Source organism: Microcebus murinus, unplaced genomic scaffold (assembly GCF_040939455.1).
Source record: "Microcebus murinus isolate Inina unplaced genomic scaffold, M.murinus_Inina_mat1.0 scaf006_hap2_Mmur4.0, whole genome shotgun sequence".
Classification (NCBI taxonomy): Eukaryota; Metazoa; Chordata; class Mammalia; order Primates; family Cheirogaleidae; genus Microcebus; species Microcebus murinus.
In genome coordinates, this window is record NW_027438952.1 from 406210 (window position 1) to 419343 (window position 13134).

At 62.6% G+C, this 13134-nt stretch overlaps 2 non-coding genes and 1 pseudogene across 2 annotated transcripts; all 3 read right to left on the reverse strand.

Annotated features, from left to right (window-relative positions):
• Window positions 1-1940: 1940 nt before the first annotated feature.
• Window positions 1941-2059, reverse strand: LOC142866527 (uncharacterized; annotated as a pseudogene).
• A 3768-nt stretch (window positions 2060-5827) lies between these two features.
• On the reverse strand, window positions 5828-5946 carry LOC142866464 (5S ribosomal RNA). The gene has a single exon (XR_012916445.1). It is a non-coding gene; the product is annotated as a 5S ribosomal RNA (ribosomal RNA).
• A 3768-nt stretch (window positions 5947-9714) lies between these two features.
• Window positions 9715-9833, reverse strand: LOC142866466 (5S ribosomal RNA). The gene has a single exon (XR_012916447.1). It is a non-coding gene; the product is annotated as a 5S ribosomal RNA (ribosomal RNA).
• Between the last annotated feature and the right edge of the window lie 3301 nt (window positions 9834-13134).

Sequence of the window (13134 nt, forward strand, 5' to 3'; positions counted from 1 at the left end):
AGCACAAAAGTGCAGACACCCACCGGACCCTCAATCTCAGTTTTCGGAGGTTTTTGCCACTCTAAGGACCCGCAGGCCAGCTGGGCCTTCGGGCAGGACAGAGAGCCCCGGAATCCGACGTGGAGAGCTGCGTGTACGTCCCCATCAGGAGGCAGTCCCCACCTCCGCGGCTCTCCCCTTGCGGGGAGCGGCAGCCCAGCCGGCAGCCGCAGGGCCTCAGGGAAGACACCAGGCTGGGCCCCCGCGGCACAGCGGGGGCACGTCCCCCGCACTCACGCGACTTAGGGACGGCTGCTGGAGACTGCTGCGGCCACCCTGCTGCCGGGTTTCTGGAGGGCTTCCTGGAAGCAGCATCCACACCAAGCCCTTGGAAGGCCCAGGCGACGGAGGAGCCGGTCAGGCAGGGGCAGAGGACGGTGACCGGCCGGGCGGGGAGGAGCCGGTCAGGCGGGGGCCCAGGACAGTGACGGGTCTGGCCGGGGAGGAGTGCGTCAGGCAGGGGCAGAGGAGACGGGGGCTGGGTAAGGGTTAGGGTGACAGTTAGGGCACAATTCACAATCCCAAAGACGTGGAAGCGACCCGAGTGCCCATCCATCCAGGAGTGCATCAATAAAATGTGGCGCGTGGACACCACGGAGTGCCATTCGGCTGTGAGGAGCAGCGGTGAGAGGGCGCCTCTCGTGTTCTCCTGGCCAGAGCTGGAACCCGTTGCAGTAAGCCAGGTATCCCAAGAATGGACACACGAGCACCACGTGAGCACGCTCACCAGCAAATTGGTACGAACGGATGGACGCCTAAGTGGACAGAGAGGAGTCACCTTCATCGGGTGGGTGTCGGGCGGGTGGGGGGAGGGGAGGGGCATACACATCCATTAGGCATGGGGTGGGTGCGCACCGACTGGGGGATGGGCGCACTTGAAGCTCTGACCCGAGGGGGGAGGCTTGGAGAGGGCAAGGCACCCGACCTTAACATTGGTACCCCCACAATACGCTGGAACAACATGAGAGGTATATGAATAAGAACACAGGGGGGGCCGGGCGCGGTGGCTCACGCCTGTAATCCTAGCTCTCTGGGAGGCCGAGGCGGGCGGATTGCTCCAGGTCAGGAGTTCGAAACCAGCCTGAGCAAGAGCGAGACCCCGTCTCTACTAAAAATAGAGAGAAATTAATTGGCCAACTAATATATATAGAAAAACACAGCCGGGCGTGGTGGTGCATGCCTGTAGTCCCAACTACTCGGGAGGCTGAGGCAGCAGGATTGCTTGAGCCCGGAGATTGAGGTTGCTGTGAGCTAGGCTGACGCCATGGCACTCACTCTAGCCTGGGCAGCAAAAGGAGACTCTGTCTCAAAAAAAAAAAAAAAGAACACAGGGGGGAGGGGGGCACGGGCAACACATGTCACCTGAATACTTGTACTCCCATCATCTGCTTGAAGAGAGAGAGAAAAGAAAATGCAATCCTAGAGGTAAGAGACACTTTTTAAAAATAATGAATCCGAAGAGAAAAGTAAAAGGAGGCCTGTGGAGCAGGTCTGGGTGTGACTCCGGATCCCCCAACATCAGGTGCCACCACCAAAGATTCCTGCGTGTAGCCCATAGAACCCCAAAAGCAACGGGACGAGTTCTGGTCACATACTCCCTCAAAATGACATCCTGGCCTTCTTCTGGAACTCCCTCCCCTCTCAGACTCTCAAGGTTTCCTCCAGCGTGTCGGTTCCCACAGAGCAGACCTTTGGTCTGAGACCTGACAGTCCAGATGCCACGCATGCTGCCGCGTGGCCGCGGTGTCGCGGCTTGGGACAAGAGGAGGCCCCACGGTGCGGGCTGGGGCGCCAGGCACCGCGGGCGGGCGCTGAGGGTGGGGGTGACCCCCACCCCGGGCCGCCGCCGCGCTCCCAGAAAGGGGACAGAACAAGAGGCAAAAAAAAAAAAAAAAAGCAGCAGCCTGTGGCACCCGGTATTCCCAGGCGGTCTCCCATCCAAGTACTAACCAGGACCGACCCTGCTTAGCTTCCGAGACCAGACGAGATCGGGGGCGTTCAGGGTGGTGTGGCCCTAGACGGCGGCGGAGGGCGCCCCTGCCCCGCTCGAGAAGCCGAGCCTCTCTGGGCTTCCCCGCCGCCGCCTCCCGCCCCAGGCCCCGCGCCGGGCCGGGCCGGTTGAGTTCGCTGGCCGGGTCCCCCGGGCTCCCAGGGACGGGGGTGATGGGCGGGGCGGGGCGGGGCGGGGGGCTGTCTCTCTATACACACACACACACACTCACACTCACTCACACTCACACAAGATGCGCCTCCACGGCTGGACTCGCCAAGGTGGAGCCCTCCCAGCCCCCCTCGTCTCCTCGCCCGGCCTCCTTCACCTACCCGCTGCCCACCCCCAGCGCGTCGCTGCCTGCCGCTGACTGCGCACGCGCGGGACGCTCGCCCTTTGACCCCAGCCAGGGGCCGCCCTCCCCCACAACCCCTTTCAGCTGCGCCCCCCCCTCGCCCTGTGGGTGGGCTGCCGCCTATTCCCCCGGGCCAGGGCTGGGGCACAGCCAGTGTATGGGGCGTCTCTCTCTGGGGATGTGTCCCATGGGTGGGGTGGGGTGGCGTGGTTTGGGGGGCGCTGAAGAAATCAGTCCCCTCCATCTCCTACCTCTGGAAAACGCCCAAGCCCGTGGAGAACTGCCGGCACCGCTTCGTGGGGGCCGGGACCCTCCTCCGTGTCCTAGTCCAAGGGGCCTGGGCCTGGCCGGGGCTGCATTGGACCCCGACCACCCTGGCGTGTGGACTCGCTAAAAATCGGCCATTAGATATTGGATTCCAGCTTCCTGGAGGTCATTTCACTAATGAGTGCACCGGAAAGAGTTTCCTAATCCATCTGTGAGGGTGGCAACTGAAAGAGAATTTTAAAGCTGACAGAATAGGCGAGGGAAGGCATAGGAGATTTCCACACCCAGCAAGGAAGACTTTCCCGAAATGGAAGAAAGAAACGAGCAAACAGAGACACCGGTAGCCCGCCCGGAAAAGAGTCTGCCCCTGAGAGAAAGCACCCTGACCAGGTTCACCCGTGGGTGGGTGGCGAGCTAGCGGCATTCAGAAGAGCGAGGCCCGCAGTCTGTGCGGAAGACACCTGCGCTCGGGTGTGTGTGGCGGCGCGATTCACAAGCAGCTCTAGACGTTAAACCAAGGAGAAGCCAGGGAGTTCCCAACGCCCCAGGTGTCCTCAGCCCACGACTGGCTGCTGTGGGAATGCGAAGCCCGGCTCCTTGTCTCAGAGCGGGGTTCCCAGGAGGATCAGGCTGAAGCTGGGACTTGGCCTCAAAGTGTCCCCTCGCACGGCCACCCCCTTCCCCTTCCTGCTCCTCTACTCCTGGTGCCCCTCCATCCAGGGGCCAGACCTTAAAGAGTCACCGCAAGAGAATCCTGGTCCCAAAGGAGCCTTCTGGGGGACCGGTGCTGAGAGAGGTTGTGGGCATGGCCCGCTGGGGCTCTGCCCGACCCAGGGCTGAGAGATGCCACCTCCCAGCTCTGGGTCCCTGCAGGAAGTGTTGGCAAGCACAGGGCCGGTCCTCCAAAGGCCCAGGTGCAGGGAGCCCAGGCCAAGCAGCCTGTGGAAGAAGCCACTTGCCGTGCCACCCCGGGAACAGGACTGCAGGCCCCGGCCCTTCCCACCTCCTCCTCCTCCTCCTCCTCCTCCTCCTCCCCCCGCCCCGCCCCCACAGGGCACAGGGCTCAGAGACACCTCAGACTCTTGCTACCCAAAGTGCAAAGGGCATCAGTTGCTCCTCCAACCCCCCCCCCCGCCCAGCAGACCACGTTGTCCAGCCAGCCCCCGGGCCTCCCTGGGGTGCCCAGCACAAAAGTGCAGACACCCACGGGACCCTCAGTCTCAGTTTTCGGAGGTTTTTGCCACTCTAAGGACCCGCAGGCCAGCTGGGCCTTCGGGCAGGACAGAGAGCCCCGGAATCCGACGTGGAGAGCTGCGTGTACGTCCCCATCAGGAGGCGGTCCCCACCTCCGCGGCTCTCCCCTTGCGGGGAGCGGCAGCCCAGCCGGCAGCCGCAGGGCCTCAGGGAAGACACCAGGCTGGGCCCCCGCGGCACAGCGGGGGCACGTCCCCCGCACTCACGCGACTTAGGGACGGCTGCTGGAGACTGCTGCGGCCACCCTGCTGCCGGGTTTCTGGAGGGCTTCCTGGAAGCAGCATTCACACCAAGCCCTTGGAAGGCCCAGGCGACGGAGGAGCCGGTCAGGCAGGGGCCGAGGACGGTGAGAGGCCGGGCGGGAAGGAGCGTGTCAGGCAGGGGCAGAGGACGGTGACCGGCCGGGCGGGGAGGAGCCGGTCAGGCGGGGGCCCAGGACAGTGACGGGTCTGGCCGGGGAGGAGTGCGTCAGGCAGGGGCAGAGGAGACGGGGGCTGGGTAAGGGTTAGGGTGACAGTTAGGGCACAATTCACAATCCCAAAGACGTGGAAGCGACCCGAGTGCCCATCCATCCAGGAGTGCATCAATAAAATGTGGCGCGTGGACACCACGGAGTGCCATTCGGCTGTGAGGAGCAGCGGTGAGAGGGCGCCTCTCGTGTTCTCCTGGCCAGAGCTGGAACCCGTTGCAGTAAGCCAGGTATCCCAAGAATGGACACACGAGCACCACGTGAGCACGCTCACCAGCAAATTGGTACGAACGGATGGACGCCTAAGTGGACAGAGAGGAGTCACCTTCATCGGGTGGGTGTCGGGCGGGTGGGGGGAGGGGAGGGGCATACACATCCATTAGGCATGGGGTGGGTGCGCACCGACTGGGGGATGGGCGCACTTGAAGCTCTGACCCGAGGGGGGAGGCTTGGAGAGGGCAAGGCACCCGACCTTAACATTGGTACCCCCACAATACGCTGGAACAACATGAGAGGTATATGAATAAGAACACAGGGGGGGCCGGGCGCGGTGGCTCACGCCTGTAATCCTAGCTCTCTGGGAGGCCGAGGCGGGCGGATTGCTCCAGGTCAGGAGTTCGAAACCAGCCTGAGCAAGAGCGAGACCCCGTCTCTACTAAAAATAGAGAGAAATTAATTGGCCAACTAATATATATAGAAAAACACAGCCGGGCGTGGTGGTGCATGCCTGTAGTCCCAACTACTCGGGAGGCTGAGGCAGCAGGATTGCTTGAGCCCGGAGATTGAGGTTGCTGTGAGCTAGGCTGACGCCATGGCACTCACTCTAGCCTGGGCAGCAAAACGAGACTCTGTCTCAAAAAAAAAAAAAAAAAAAAGAACACAGGGGGGAGGGGGGCACGGGCAACACATGTCACCTGAATACTTGTACTCCCATCATCTGCTTGAAGAGAGAGAGAAAAGAAAATGCAATCCTAGAGGTAAGAGACACTTTTTAAAAATAATGAATCCGAAGAGAAAAGTAAAAGGAGGCCTGTGGAGCAGGTCTGGGTGTGACTCCGGATCCCCCAACATCAGGTGCCACCACCAAAGATTCCTGCGTGTAGCCCATAGAACCCCAAAAGCAACGGGACGAGTTCTGGTCACATACTCCCTCAAAATGACATCCTGGCCTTCTTCTGGAACTCCCTCCCCTCTCAGACTCTCAAGGTTTCCTCCAGCGTGTCGGTTCCCACAGAGCAGACCTTTGGTCTGAGACCTGACAGTCCAGATGCCACGCATGCTGCCGCGTGGCGGCGGTGTCGCGGCTTGGGACAAGAGGAGGCCCCACGGTGCGGGCTGGGGCGCCAGGCACCGCGGGCGGGCGCTGAGGGTGGGGGTGACCCCCACCCCGGGCCGCCGCCGCGCTCCCAGAAAGGGGACAGAACAAGAGGCAAAAAAAAAAAAAAAAAGCAGCAGCCTGTGGCACCCGGTATTCCCAGGCGGTCTCCCATCCAAGTACTAACCAGGCCCGACCCTGCTTAGCTTCCGAGACCAGACGAGATCGGGGGCGTTCAGGGTGGTGTGGCCCTAGACGGCGGCGGAGGGCGCCCCTGCCCCGCTCGAGAAGCCGAGCCTCTCTGGGCTTCCCCGCCGCCGCCTCCCGCCCCAGGCCCCGCGCCGGGCCGGGCCGTTTGAGTTCGCTGGCCGGGTCCCCCGGGCTCCCAGGGACGGGGGTGATGGGCGGGGCGGGGCGGGGCGGGGCGGGGTGGGGGGCTGTCTCTCTATACACACACACACACACTCACACTCACTCACACTCACACAAGATGCGCCTCCACGGCTGGACTCGCCAAGGTGGAGCCCTCCCAGCCCCCCTCGTCTCCTCGCCCGGCCTCCTTCACCTACCCGCTGCCCACCCCCAGCGCGTCGCTGCCTGCCGCTGACTGCGCACGCGCGGGACGCTCGCCCTTTGACCCCAGCCAGGGGCCGCCCTCCCCCACAACCCCTTTCAGCTGCGCCCCCCCCTCGCCCTGTGGGTGGGCTGCCGCCTATTCCCCCGGGCCAGGGCTGGGGCACAGCCAGTGTATGGGGCGTCTCTCTCTGGGGATGTGTCCCATGGGTGGGGTGGGGTGGCGTGGTTTGGGGGGCGCTGAAGAAATCAGTCCCCTCCATCTCCTACCTCTGGAAAACGCCCAAGCCCGTGGAGAACTGCCGGCACCGCTTCGTGGGGGCCGGGACCCTCCTCCGTGTCCTAGTCCAAGGGGCCTGGGCCTGGCCGGGGCTGCATTGGACCCCGACCACCCTGGCGTGTGGACTCGCTAAAAATCGGCCATTAGATATTGGATTCCAGCTTCCTGGAGGTCATTTCACTAATGAGTGCACCGGAAAGAGTTTCCTAATCCATCTGTGAGGGTGGCAACTGAAAGAGAATTTTAAAGCTGACAGAATAGGCGAGGGAAGGCATAGGAGATTTCCACACCCAGCAAGGAAGACTTTCCCGAAATGGAAGAAAGAAACGAGCAAACAGAGACACCGGTAGCCCGCCCGGAAAAGAGTCTGCCCCTGAGAGAAAGCACCCTGACCAGGTTCACCCGTGGGTGGGTGGCGAGCTAGCGGCATTCAGAAGAGCGAGGCCCGCAGTCTGTGCGGAAGACACCTGCGCTCGGGTGTGTGTGGCGGCGCGATTCACAAGCAGCTCCAGATGTTAAACCAAGGAGAAGCCAGGGAGTTCCCAACGCCCCAGGTGTCCTCAGCCCACGACTGGCTGCTGTGGGAATGCGAAGCCCGGCTCCTTGTCTCAGAGCGGGGTTCCCAGGAGGATCAGGCTGAAGCTGGGACTTGGCCTCAAAGTGTCCCCTCGCACGGCCACCCCCTTCCCCTTCCTGCTCCTCTACTCCTGGTGCCCCTCCATCCAGGGGCCAGACCTTAAAGAGTCACCGCAAGAGAATCCTGGTCCCAAAGGAGCCTTCTGGGGGACCGGTGCTGAGAGAGGTTGTGGGCATGGCCCGCTGGGGCTCTGCCCGACCCAGGGCTGAGAGATGCCACCTCCCAGCTCTGGGTCCCTGCAGGAAGTGTTGGCAAGCACAGGGCCGGTCCTCCAAAGGCCCAGGTGCAGGGAGCCCAGGCCAAGCAGCCTGTGGAAGAAGCCACTTGCCGTGCCACCCCGGGAACAGGACTGCAGGCCCCGGCCCTTCCCACCTCCTCCTCCTCCTGCTCCTCCTCCTCCCCCCCGGCCCCCCCCCACAGGGCAGAGGGCTCAGAGACACCTCAGACTCTTGCTACCCAAAGTGCAAAGGGCATCAGTTGCTCCTCCAACCCCCCCGCCCAGCAGACCACGTTGTCCAGCCAGCCCCCGGGCCTCCCTGGGGTGCCCAGCACAAAAGTGCAGACACCCACCGGACCCTCAATCTCAGTTTTCGGAGGTTTTTGCCACTCTAAGGACCCGCAGGCCAGCTGGGCCTTCGGGCAGGACAGAGAGCCCCGGAATCCGACGTGGAGAGCTGCGTGTACGTCCCCATCAGGAGGCGGTCCCCACCTCCGCGGCTCTCCCCTTGCGGGGAGCGGCAGCCCAGCCGGCAGCCACAGGGCCTCAGGGAAGACACCAGGCTGGGCCCCCGCGGCACAGCGGGGGCACGTCCCCCGCACTCACGCGACTTAGGGACGGCTGCTGGAGACTGCTGCGGCCACCCTGCTGCCGGGTTTCTGGAGGGCTTCCTGGAAGCAGCATCCACACCAAGCCCTTGGAAGGCCCAGGCGACGGAGGAGCCGGTCAGGCAGGGGCCGAGGACGGTGAGAGGCCGGGCGGGAAGGAGCGTGTCAGGCAGGGGCAGAGGACGGTGACCGGCCGGGCGGGGAGGAGCCGGTCAGGCGGGGGCCCAGGACAGTGACGGGTCTGGCCGGGGAGGAGTGCGTCAGGCAGGGGCAGAGGAGACGGGCTGGGTAAGGGTTAGGGTTACAGTTAGGGCACAATTCACAATCCCAAAGACGTGGAAGCGACCCGAGTGCCCATCCATCCAGGAGTGCATCAATAAAATGTGGCGCGTGGACACCACGGAGTGCCATTCGGCTGTGAGGAGCAGCGGTGAGAGGGCGCCTCTCGTGTTCTCCTGGCCAGAGCTGGAACCCGTTCCAGTAAGCCAGGTATCCCAAGAATGGACACACGAGCACCACGTGAGCACGCTCACCAGCAAATTGGTACGAACGGATGGACGCCTAAGTGGACAGAGAGGAGTCACCTTCATCGGGTGGGTGTCGGGCGGGTGGGGGGAGGGGAGGGGCATACACATCCATTAGGCATGGGGTGGGTGCGCACCGACTGGGGGATGGGCGCACTTGAAGCTCTGACCCGAGGGGGGAGGCTTGGAGAGGGCAAGGCACCCGACCTTAACATTGGTACCCCCACAATACGCTGGAACAACATGAGAGGTATATGAATAAGAACACAGGGGGGGCCGGGCGCGGTGGCTCACGCCTGTAATCCTAGCTCTCTGGGAGGCCGAGGCGGGCGGATTGCTCCAGTTCAGGAGTTCGAAACCAGCCTGAGCAAGAGCGAGACCCCGTCTCTACTAAAAATAGAAAGAAATTAATTGGCCAACTAATATATATAGAAAAACACAGCCGGGCGTGGTGGTGCATGCCTGTAGTCCCAACTACTCGGGAGGCTGAGGCAGCAGGATTGCTTGAGCCTGGAGATTGAGGTTGCTGTGAGCTAGGCTGACGCCATGGCACTCACTCTAGCCTGGGCAGCAAAACGAGACTCTGTCTCAAAAAAAAAAAAAAAAAAGAACACAGGGGGGAGGGGGGCACGGGCAACACATGTCACCTGAATACTTGTACTCCCATCATCTGCTTGAAAAGAGAGAGAAAAAAAAATGCAATCCTAGAGGTAAGAGACACTTTTTAAAAATAATGAATCCGAAGAGAAAAGTAAAAGGAGGCCTGTGGAGCAGGTCTGGGTGTGACTCCGGATCCCCCAACATCAGGTGCCACCACCAAAGATTCCTGCGTGTAGCCCATAGAACCCCAAAAGCAACGGGACGAGTTCTGGTCACATACTCCCTCAAAATGACATCCTGGCCTTCTTCTGGAACTCCCTCCCCTCTCAGACTCTCAAGGTTTCCTCCAGCGTGTCGGTTCCCACAGAGCAGACCTTTGGTCTGAGACCTGACAGTCCAGATGCCACGCATGCTGCCGCGTGGCGGCGGTGTCGCGGCTTGGGACAAGAGGAGGCCCCACGGTGCGGGCTGGGGCGCCAGGCACCGCGGGCGGGCGCTGAGGGTGGGGGTGACCCCCACCCCGGGCCGCCGCCGCGCTCCCAGAAAGGGGACAGAACAAGAGGCAAAAAAAAAAAAAAAAAGCAGCAGCCTGTGGCACCCGGTATTCCCAGGCGGTCTCCCATCCAAGTACTAACCAGGCCCGACCCTGCTTAGCTTCCGAGACCAGACGAGATCGGGGGCGTTCAGGGTGGTGTGGCCCTAGACGGCGGCGGAGGGCGCCCCTGCCCCGCTCGAGAAGCCGAGCCTCTCTGGGCTTCCCCGCCGCCGCCTCCCGCCCCAGGCCCCGCGCCGGGCCGGGCCGGTTGAGTTCGCCGGCCGGGTCCCGCGGGCTCCCAGGGACGGGGGTGATGGGCGGGGCGGGGCGGGGCGGGGCGGGGTGGGGGGCTGTCTCTCTATACACACACACACACACTCACACTCACTCACACTCACACAAGATGCGCCTCCACGGCTGGACTCGCCAAGGTGGAGCCCTCCCAGCCCCCCTCGTCTCCTCGCCCGGCCTCCTTCACCTACCCGCTGCCCACCCCCAGCGCGTCGCTGCCTGCCGCTGACTGCGCACGCGCGGGACGCTCGCCCTTTGACCCCAGCCAGGGGCCGCCCTCCCCCACAACCCCTTTCAGCTGCGCCCCCCCCTCGCCCTGTGGGTGGGCTGCCGCCTATTCCCCCGGGCCAGGGCTGGGGCACAGCCAGTGTATGGGGCGTCTCTCTCTGGGGATGTGTCCCATGGGTGGGGTGGGGTGGCGTGGTTTGGGGGGCGCTGAAGAAATCAGTCCCCTCCATCTCCTACCTCTGGAAAACGCCCAAGCCCGTGGAGAACTGCCGGCACCGCTTCGTGGGGGCCGGGACCCTCCTCCGTGTCCTAGTCCAAGGGGCCTGGGCCTGGCCGGGGCTGCATTGGACCCCGACCACCCTGGCGTGTGGACTCGCTAAAAATCGGCCATTAGATATTGGATTCCAGCTTCCTGGAGGTCATTTCACTAATGAGTGCACCGGAAAGAGTTTCCTAATCCATCTGTGAGGGTGGCAACTGAAAGAGAATTTTAAAGCTGACAGAATAGGCGAGGGAAGGCATAGGAGATTTCCACACCCAGCAAGGAAGACTTTCCCGAAATGGAAGAAAGAAACGAGCAAACAGAGACACCGGTAGCCCGCCCGGAAAAGAGTCTGCCCCTGAGAGAAAGCACCCTGACCAGGTTCACCCGTGGGTGGGTGGCGAGCTAGCGGCATTCAGAAGAGCGAGGCCCGCAGTCTGTGCGGAAGACACCTGCGCTCGGGTGTGTGTGGCGGCGCGATTCACAAGCAGCTCTAGACGTTAAACCAAGGAGAAGCCAGGGAGTTCCCAACGCCCCAGGTGTCCTCAGCCCACGACTGGCTGCTGTGGGAATGCGAAGCCCGGCTCCTTGTCTCAGAGCGGGGTTCCCAGGAGGATCAGGCTGAAGCTGGGACTTGGCCTCAAAGTGTCCCCTCGCACGGCCACCCCCTTCCCCTTCCTGCTCCTCTACTCCTGGTGCCCCTCCATCCAGGGGCCAGACCTTAAAGAGTCACCGCAAGAGAATCCTGGTCCCAAAGGAGCCTTCTGGGGGACCGGTGCTGAGAGAGGTTGTGGGCATGGCCCGCTGGGGCTCTGCCCGACCCAGGGCTGAGAGATGCCACCTCCCAGCTCTGGGTCCCTGCAGGAAGTGTTGGCAAGCACAGGGCCGGTCCTCCAAAGGCCCAGGTGCAGGGAGCCCAGGCCAAGCAGCCTGTGGAAGAAGCCACTTGCCGTGCCACCCCGGGAACAGGACTGCAGGCCCCGGCCCTTCCCACCTCCTCCTCCTCCTGCTCCTCCTCCTCCCCCCCGGCCCCCCCCCACAGGGCACAGGGCTCAGAGACACCTCAGACTCTTGCTACCCAAAGTGCAAAGGGCATCAGTTGCTCCTCCAACCCCCCCGCCCAGCAGACCACGTTGTCCAGCCAGCCCCCGGGCCTCCCTGGGGTGCCCAGCACAAAAGTGCAGACACCCACCGGACCCTCAATCTCAGTTTTCGGATGTTTTTGCCACTCTAAGGACCCGCAGGCCAGCTGGGCCTTCGGGCAGGACAGAGAGCCCCGGAATCCGACGTGGAGAGCTGCGTGTACGTCCCCATCAGGAGGCGGTCCCCACCTCCGCGGCTCTCCCCTTGCGGGGAGCGGCAGCCCAGCCGGCAGCCGCAGGGCCTCAGGGAAGACACCAGGCTGGGCCCCCGCGGCACAGCGGGGGCACGTCCCCCGCACTCACGCGACTTAGGGACGGCTGCTGGAGACTGCTGCGGCCACCCTGCTGCCGGGTTTCTGGAGGGCTTCCTGGAAGCAGCATCCACACCAAGCCCTTGGAAGGCCCAGGCGACGGAGGAGCCGGTCAGGCAGGGGCAGAGGACGGTGACCGGCCGGGCGGGGAGGAGCCGGTCAGGCGGGGGCCCAGGACAGTGACGGGTCTGGCCGGGGAGGAGTGCGTCAGGCAGGGGCAGAGGAGACGGGGGCTGGGTAAGGGTTAGGGTGACAGTTAGGGCACAATTCACAATCCCAAAGACGTGGAAGCGACCCGAGTGCCCATCCATCCAGGAGTGCATCAATAAAATGTGGCGCGTGGACACCACGGAGTGCCATTCGGCTGTGAGGAGCAGCGGTGAGAGGGCGCCTCTCGTGTTCTCCTGGCCAGAGCTGGAACCCGTTCCAGTAAGCCAGGTATCCCAAGAATGGACACACGAGCACCACGTGAGCACGCTCACCAGCAAATTGGTACGAACGGATGGACGCCTAAGTGGACAGAGAGGAGTCACCTTCATCGGGTGGGTGTCGGGCGGGTGGGGGGAGGGGAGGGGCATACACATCCATTAGGCATGGGGTGGGTGCGCACCGACTGGGGGATGGGCGCACTTGAAGCTCTGACCCGAGGGGGGAGGCTTGGAGAGGGCAAGGCACCCGACCTTAACATTGGTACCCCCACAATACGCTGGAACAACATGAGAGGTATATGAATAAGAACACAGGGGGGGCTGGGCGCGGTGGCTCACGCCTGTAATCCTAGCTCTCTGGGAGGCCGAGGCGGGCGGATTGCTCCAGGTCAGGAGTTCGAAACCAGCCTGAGCAAGAGCGAGACCCCGTCTCTACTAAAAATAGAGAGAAATTAATTGGCCAACTAATATATATAGAAAAACACAGCCGGGCGTGGTGGTGCATGCCTGTAGTCCCAACTACTCGGGAGGCTGAGGCAGCAGGATTGCTTGAGCCCGGAGATTGAGGTTGCTGTGAGCTAGGCTGACGCCATGGCACTCACTCTAGCCTGGGCAGCAAAACGAGACTCTGTCTCAAAAAAAAAAAAAAAAAGAACACAGGGGGGAGGGGGGCACGGGCAACACATGTCACCTGAATACTTGTACTCCCATCATCTGCTTGAAGAGAGAGAGAAAAGAAAATGCAATCCTAGAGGTAAGAGACACTTTTTAAAAATAATGAATCCGAAGAGAAAAGTAAAAGGAGGCCT